Here is an 8,578-nt window from a genome sequence, read left to right as displayed (position 1 = left end):
GGATCTCATTCCATTGCACCTGGCAGTTTTTATTTCAGTCTGTAGACTTCTCAGTACCAGAAGTTAATGATTGTATTAATTTCCCCATAGATATTAAGGACTTTCCTTTTAGAAAGATGACCTTCTTATAGTTATCTATGGGAGGCAGGTAGCATTAGTTGGAGGCATTTCTTCTCAAATACAACAACACCAATATATCATTGTGCCATATTTTTGAGTTCTTGTTATATGAATATTTTAATGTTTTAATACTAAATTGTAGCTATAAATATCAATCATAGGTTTTAATGTCAGAATTACCATTCCTATTTTAGTAGTACATAGTAAAATTATATCATTTTTTGCTCTTCAACTTCATCTCTTTAAATTTAAATCTATATTCAATTTTTTCTTTTTTAATAATTCTGAATTCATTTATGTGCATCTTGTGCAAAGTATATATATAAGATGCAAAGGCCTCTGGTGAATAATTAGTTCTTGTGAGAATAGTCATTAGATTTACGGTGTAGAAATGCCTATGATTATCCCTGTATGCAAATGGTCACATCTATCAGTAATGGCTAATCATCAGACATTAAACTGTTGTGGAATATCACTCTAACTAGGTAAAGATGTATTACATTTATTTATGCTCTGTAATATTACTTTAACTGTATTAATGTTTGTTACATTTGTTTCTGCTGTCTTAACTAACAATGGAAAAATGTGTTACATTTGTTTCGCCTTTCCTGCCTAAGCCACCCATTGATCTAATATAGGATGAACAGTCATGGCAAAGCAGGAGAGGGATAGGAGGGGCTGGAGGGCAGAGAGAATAAACAGAAGAATAACTAGGAAGAGAAGGAAGAAGGGGGAGGCGAACATGATGGAAAGAGTAGGACATGCCTGAGGCCAGAAGTCAGGTAGCTCCCAGACAGTAAGACACAGGAAACAGTAAAAGTAAGATACACTGAAGGAAAGAAAGATAAAAAGCTCCCAAGGCAAAAGGAAGGCAAAGAGAAACAAGTTAAATTATAAGAACTAATGGTACAAGCATAATCAGAGGACCTACATAACTAATAAGAAGTCTCTGCTCTGGTTGGTAGCCCCAAAGAAAAGTCTGGCACATTAAACTGAATAACAATTTAAAAGTAGAAATGTAATTCCAATTTCAAAAAAGTCTACAGTTGAGTGTTCTGGGTTACACAAATTTGTCAGAGTCCCAAGCATCTTCTAAACCACCATTCTCCTGTCACTAATGTGTCTACTTGAACATGGCATAAAGATGTTTAGGCCCAGGAAATAGGAGCGAGAAAAAGAGGAAAGACTATGCTCAACATTGGACATAGATGGTTCAGCAGATGCACAGACAGTAACCCAGTAATTTGGAGTCACATCTTATCCATATTTATTCTCCTTCCTTTCTTCCCTGTCTTTCTTCCTCTCTGTAATTCTAGAGCAGTGATTACCAATGCCAAAACTTTCTTCTTATCTTTACTTGAAACAATGAACTGAAAATTAATCTGTTGTTTTACCTTTGGGATGTGAATGAGGATACTGACTCTTGTGTTCCTGTCTTGGTTAGGGCCTCTATTGCTGAGAAGAGACACCATGGCCATGGCAACTCTTATAAAGGAAAGTGATGGAGGAAGGTCGTTGGTTAATTAATAAAGAAACTGCTTGGCCTGATAGGTTAGAACATAGGTGGGTGGAGTAAAGAGAACAGCATGCTGGGAGGAAGAGGAAGTGAGCTCACATGCCATGCCTCTGCTCTCGAGGGCAGATGCGATGAAGCTCCGACCCAAGATGGACATAGGCTAGAATCTCCCTGGTAAGTCACCACCTCGTGGTGCTACACACATTAATAAAAATGGGCCAAGCAGTTTTTTTTTTTCAACATCCAAAGCCTTTTAATAACAGTAAGATCCAGGGTTAGTTTTTGTAGCCGCGGCTGGCCCTTCTGCCTCTGGCACGTTCAAACTTCCGGCCCTTGGAGCGGACATAGGGTTTGGTATGGCTGTGTGGGGTTCCTGGGGCCTTGCCAAAATGCCGGTACACCTCTTGGCCCTTCCGAGGTCCAGACAGGAGCACAGTGCCACGGCCCTTGGGAGACTCCAAGGCCAGCTGGTCAAAGGTGAGGATCTTACCCCCAGCCTTGAGGATGCGACTTCGGGCCCGGCTGCTCACCCGCAGTGCACACACCTTCAGTTTGGGCACATCGAGAATCCTCACGTCATCTATGACCGTCCCCACAACCACAGCCGTCTTGTTTTCTCAACCGGGAAGCTTCATCTTTCAGATCATCCGGGACAGGGACAGAGGTGGCCAGTTGGTGCGACTCATGAATAACCTTTTCAGCACAACCTGATTGAAGGTGGAGTTGGTTCGCCTGGCCAGAAACCTGTACAGCTTGACCAGCAGCCACAGGTAGATGTCCTGGCTCTTGGGCTCCTTGCGCCGAACCTTTTGGTCCTTGTTGTGACGGATGTCAACACCCATGATGGCGCCTCCTGCATGGCCTGGTCCGGAAAAGGGCCAAGCAGTTTATATGAATACAGTTTGTGTGTTGTTATTTTGGGGCATAAACTAGCCAGGTGGCCAGGAGCCGGGTGGCAGGAATGCAGCCCGCAGGTACTACTATAGGAAAGGTTTTAACTGAGACTGGCTTACAGTTTGGAGGTTTAGTCTATTGTTATCATGGCTGAGAATGTGGTGACCCACAGGAATGCTTGATGCTGGAGATGAAGTTGAGAAATCTATATCCAGATCATCAGGCATCAGGAAGGGAGAACACCACACTGAGCCTGGTTTAAGCATCTGAGATCTCATATCCCACCTTCAGCAACATATTTCCTCCAAGTCCACATCTCCTAATGGCACTATTCCTTATTGTCCTATGGGGAACTTTATTCAAACCACGACAGTTCTTTGACTCTTCTTACTTGGAGAGTTGTCTGCCATTGTGTTTGATATGCAGAAGGGCATCTACATCCCCTACCCTTTAGAATCACGTTTATTGTGAGCAGTCAGTATCATTATTTCTGAACATAAAGAATCATGACAGTCATTTCTTTGAGGAGAAATTCCTATCTTTACAGAATTGCTTATTATTCAAAAGAGACATAGACATAATTTTTACAGGTGCTTTTATTTGCACTCGCTATATAATGAGACAACAAGTTATTTATTTATTTATTTATTTATTTATTTAGAATTGGTCTTGAACTGTCACTCTGTGGTCCCTAGACAGGAATGTATACCACAAGTACCTGGAAAATTCTTCAATCACAAGTGCAATCCATAGGTAGATGGTCACTTACACATGGATTATAGGTATTGAGTACCTCCCGAATGATATTTGTGTGAAATAAAATTGTATAAGAAGGCCTATATAAATTGATATGATATTAATTTATTCTTGTATGACTCTAATTTCTTACACAGGACCTCTGAACTTTTCAGATTCTTATTTTGAGAACTATAACAGCCACAGATAACATGGTCAGGGCCAGTGAGATGACACAATGGAAAGCATGTACTATTTGTTTTTACAAAGGACCAGCTTGGCTTTTAGTGCCCAAATTGGGATGCTCACAACTACTCTTAACTCCAACTCCAGGGACATGAAACCTTCTCATCTCCTTTGCAATCCTATGCATGACCTCACACAGATACTCATAATTAAATATTTAAAAAGTATTTTTAAATTAGCTGCTACATCAAAAACTATGAATATAATGAAAGAAATATTTTATCCGTTATTTGTCTCTAACATTTAGCATATTACATTTTGCAAAGTAGATACTTAGAGATGAGGTATATGCAAAAATATCATCAAAAGGGAAAGTTTCATCTACAAATATTAGTTAAGACAGAATGAATTTCTTGGAACAGAAATCCAACTGGGAGTTTGCATAAGTGTTCAGATACATTTGTCACTCTATGAAATTATACTGTTCATTAACTTATTTATTCCTTGTGTCTTCTTTGGTCCTGTGGGGGCCTAATTAGATTTCTACAAAGACTCTTAGCATTTCTGACTGAATGCTACAACTGTATACAAATCACTTCCTGGTCTCAAGTGGTCAAATCCTCAGACCTTGTTTTGATGATTTTTAAATGAACTCATTCAAATAGTTCTTTTATGCAACAGAATAAAGCAGGACTCTAAAAAAATAAAGTAACTTTTTACTTTCCCCTTAAAATACTTATGGATCTTTTCATAATGTAAATGGATATAGAAGTAAAATGTGATGTTGTACAAATTCTAATTGATCTTAATAATAAAACCCAGAGTCAGATATTGGGTTAAATGCTGAAATATCAGAGAAGCAAAGGAGTCAATTAATAGAGAGATCTTTTTCCTCTACTGAATTCTCAGACCAAAGTAGGCAATATCCTGTCTCCATAAATCTTCGGACTAAATGCCATGAGCTCTTGCCTCCTCCCATCTTATATGTCTCTCTCCGCACAGCCATATCCCTTCCTGTCTCCACTTCCCTAGTGCTAGGATTAAAGGCATTTGACTCCCAGGTACTGGGATTAAAGGTATAAACCAAGACTTCCTGCCTTTGTTTCTCTTTTAGACTGACTCAATCTCCTATAGCCCCAGGTGGCTTTACATTCACAGAAATCCATTTGCTTTTGACTCCCAAATTCTGGGATTAAAGGTGTGTCCACCATTGCCTATAGTTAACTAGTGGCTAGCTCTGAACTCTGATGTTTAGGCAAGTTTTATTTATTAGATTATAAACAAAATGTCATCACAATATGTGTGATGTTACTTACTTGAACACCAAGTGAATTAAACAAGAAAAACACATCCCTTTTTAGGACCATGAGGTGTTCTAGATTTTGTGTATACAGTGTGTGTGTATTATGTTTTGTTTGTGTGGTGTGTGTGTGTGACTTTTTTGTTTGTTTGTTTTTTTAGTTTTTCGAGACAGATTTTCTCTGTAGCTTTGGAGCCCGTCCTGGAACTAACTCTTACAGACTAGGCTGGCCTCAAACTCACCGAGGTCTACCTGCCTCTGCCTCCTGAGTGCTGGGATTAAAGGCATGTTTCACCACTGACTGGCTGTGTATGTTATGTTTTATCCAGAGTCTCTGGGTTAGAGTGTCTGCCTTCATGCCTGATCACACCAGTTCTATTCCTGGTGAGCCATTTGGTTATAAGTAGAGATCATATTCCTGAGAGTTGACTTCTGATGGCCACTCACAGTCTGTGTCACTTGTGCCTCTAACACCAAATGAACATAAATAGGAAAACGATACACATAGATAAAACACAGAATGCAATGCAAGTTTGACATCACTGTGTCAGTTTATAAACTTTTACCACTGAGCGTGATTGAGAGAAACACGCTTATGTTGATAAACATTTGGGTCATTTGCATTCCCTTAGTATAGACACTCAACATTGTTTTCCATATATTTGCTCCTATTTTTCACAGACATTTCCAGAACATAAACCCTAAAGAAAATGGCTGTATTGAAATAATACAATCATTTCAAATTATGATAGAAATGCACAAATTAACTTAAGGTCTTATTACTTCATTTCTTTTGAGGAAATATGGACTCTTCACAGCTAGCAGTACTGTCTGTCTTATACTGACTTTTTCAGACTCACTGGAATAGTAAAAAGCATCTCCTTAACATAGTGTGCATTATAATGATTAAATATGACTGCAGCTTATGACTGAGATTTTATGCTTATAAACCATTTTCCTTCTTATTGTATTTCTCATACTAATTGTACTTTTTGTTTTAAATTATCAATTCTGTGACTAATGTAGAATTACTGCAAATACCACAAAAAGTACAGACTTGTTACATTGTTTTAATCATTACTATTCTTCCCACATTCTGTGTCCTATTTCTGTGTGCTATTCTCTGCCCGTGCTGGTTGGTTTTCCATCAAGTTGACAGAAACTAGGGTCACTTGGGGAGAGGAAACTTGGTATGAGGAATTGCTTCTATCAGAATGGGTTTATGGACAGGTTTGTATGGCATATTCTTGATTGACTGTTGATGAGGAAGAGTCTAACCTACTGTGTGCGGTGCCACCCCTAGACAGGTCATCTGGGTTGTATAAGAAAGCCAACTGATGAGGCCATGGAGATCAAGCCAGTAAACAGCAATCCTTTGAGGTCTCTCTTCTAGATCCTGCCTCCATGTTCCTGCTTAAATTGATGCATTGACTTCCCATGATGGACTGTAAACTGTGACTCTCAGCCAGATAAACCCTCTCCTTCACAAGTTGTGTCTGGTCATGTGTTTAGCACAGCAACAGAAAAGCAAACTAGGACTATCCACATCCCTGGAGGCCAAACATGCTTTAAAACTTGATTTGGCTTATTGTAAAAAGTAGAAATTGTGGCTTGCAGATGCCATTTCAGTCCAATAGACTTCTGCTTTTCTGTTTTGTTGTACTCTAATTTCTATAAGAAGGGTGCCCCTAGGCTCCCCACTAGTTCCAAAAGAAAGATTTACGGAGAACAAGCCAAGCCACCCAGAATCAAAGTTGAGAGTAGTCGCTGGCATTTTTTTTTTTTTATTTTTTAAATTAGCAGCCACCATAGATCCTGGAGAGAAGCTAGGTGAGAGTAGCCGATCCAGCTGTCTGTTGCTTACAATGACTGAAAAGCTGCAATAGCAATCAGAATCTGGTGTAAAGTTCTTCCACAAACATTTCTCCTCTCTTTTCTCTCCTTCTGCTTCTCTCTGCTCCCTCTCCCTTGACTTTCTCTTCCCTCCCCTCCCCTTTTTTCCTCTTAGCCCCTCTCCTCTCTCCTTCCTTCTTCTGGCTATAGTTTAAATCATCAAAGTCTTCCAAAAGCCTGATACCTTAGGAATCTAGACCTTAGGAAACTCACTGAAACTGGGTCTGGGAGGACTTCAGATCCTGGAATGCTCCGAAACAGGGACTGAGGAACTGCGGAGGATCTTTGATATCTCCCTGACTTTAACACAAATAGTTTCATTTCAACACATGCTCCTGCCATGACTCAGAGCCTCCCTATAGGCCCATAGGACAAACCATTCATGAAGTGCAACCTCCAAAATGGAGCCAAATAAATCATTTCCCTTGATAAGTTAATTATCTCAGATACTGTTTAAACATAGAAAAGCTAATTACACATTTTTCCCTTCCCCTTTTCCTTCTTTTCCCACTATCTTTGTTTTCCCATGATTGCCTCTTTCCCTTCCCTTAAATTTATATGGGGAAATATTAATGCTCTCAAGTCTGTATTTTCCTGTTATTATTGTTCATTCTAAAATTTGATCTTTGTTGGTTTTTTAATTTGCATTAGGAACTCTTGAAACCACCATCCACACACACTATTTTGATGTGTCACTTGCTTATTTCAAGTACTTTAGTGTATATATTTTTATTTCTCACTGGTTATTTCATTCTTTATTTAATGTCTTACTTTTATACTTCTTCTTGGTTATATGTGTGCCTCATACATGTCTGACCTCTCTAAATATGAACAATGTTTTATGTCTTCATCCATATGTTAAGAAAGGATCTTAGAAAGGGTCAATTGAAATTCTATATTTATATTTTAGAAAACACAAGAAGTTGTATAATATTTGGTTGCCTGGGCTACAACAAATGCCGCTTCTATGGACTTTTAACTCTTGAAGGTTATCATTATTTTATGTCAGAATCTTCAATTCAAGAGGTTTAATTTATTTGCTTTGAAAAGTGACTGAAAATTTATCTCAGCCACACTAGCGATGTGCATTTGTCCATAAAACATTGAAAAAATTAAGAAACATTCTATAGATTCAAGGTGAGATAAAATTAATTCCAAATGGCATGTGAGAACCTTTCTACTTTAATGCTTTAGAAGACTTGCTTTCCAAACATGCAATGTTTTCTTGCTCCTTTGACTTCTTTTAATTTTTTTTTCTTTTTTAACAGAGGCAGCAAACGTTTTTTGGTATTATGATTTTACCCTTCACTCTGGAATCCAAACAAACTGTGCACCTCAAAAACTAAAAGGAAGAGTCAGTGTTACTAGATGACAGATAAATTATTAGTTTCTGTGCAGATTAGAGTTTAAAACAAAATCATGTGCAAAGTATTTTAACAATAATGTATTTAAAACACTGTGCATCAAATGACAAACTAGCCAAAAGGGTCTCATTTGCTAGATCATGTATTTGCACCCTTAACACTTTGTCACACACTATTTACTATATAAAACATGATCACCCGGGGTGGGGTGGGATGGGGGAAAGGGGAAATGGGGAGAGAAAAGTGAGAAGGGGAGGATGGGAAGAACTTGGGGGAAAGGGATGGTTGGGATAAAGGAAGGGTAGATATGGGAGCAGGGAAGTATATATAGATAGATAAATAGATAGATAGATAGATAGATAGATAGATAGATATAGATATTTAAAAGAGAAGCTGAGTATATTTACAGCCTACATGAATGTAGAAGTTAATTCTTAACTTTTAATCAAACATCATAAAATAACACCAGACAAAATTACTCATACCAGGAGGAATCTTTTTTTATTCACAGAATCTTTATCTTCTAACACCTAGTCGTTTTGGCTCTACAGCTGCATTTTAGAGAGCAGT

The 8,578-nt window shown here is 38.3% G+C and overlaps 1 pseudogene; it reads right to left on the bottom strand.

Moving 5' to 3' along the window:
• Positions 1-1,862: 1,862 nt before the first annotated feature.
• LOC121459832 lies at positions 1,863-2,491 on the bottom strand (annotated as a pseudogene).
• Positions 2,492-8,578: the final 6,087 nt, after the last annotated feature.

The sequence above is a fragment of the Microtus oregoni genome, unplaced genomic scaffold (assembly GCF_018167655.1).
Source record: "Microtus oregoni isolate MIOR12 unplaced genomic scaffold, Mior012 000019F_ref0000042, whole genome shotgun sequence".
In the NCBI taxonomy this organism is placed as follows: Eukaryota; Metazoa; Chordata; class Mammalia; order Rodentia; family Cricetidae; genus Microtus; species Microtus oregoni.
Note: the sequence above shows the minus strand (reverse complement) of the source record. Positions and strands in the feature narration are given on the sequence as shown.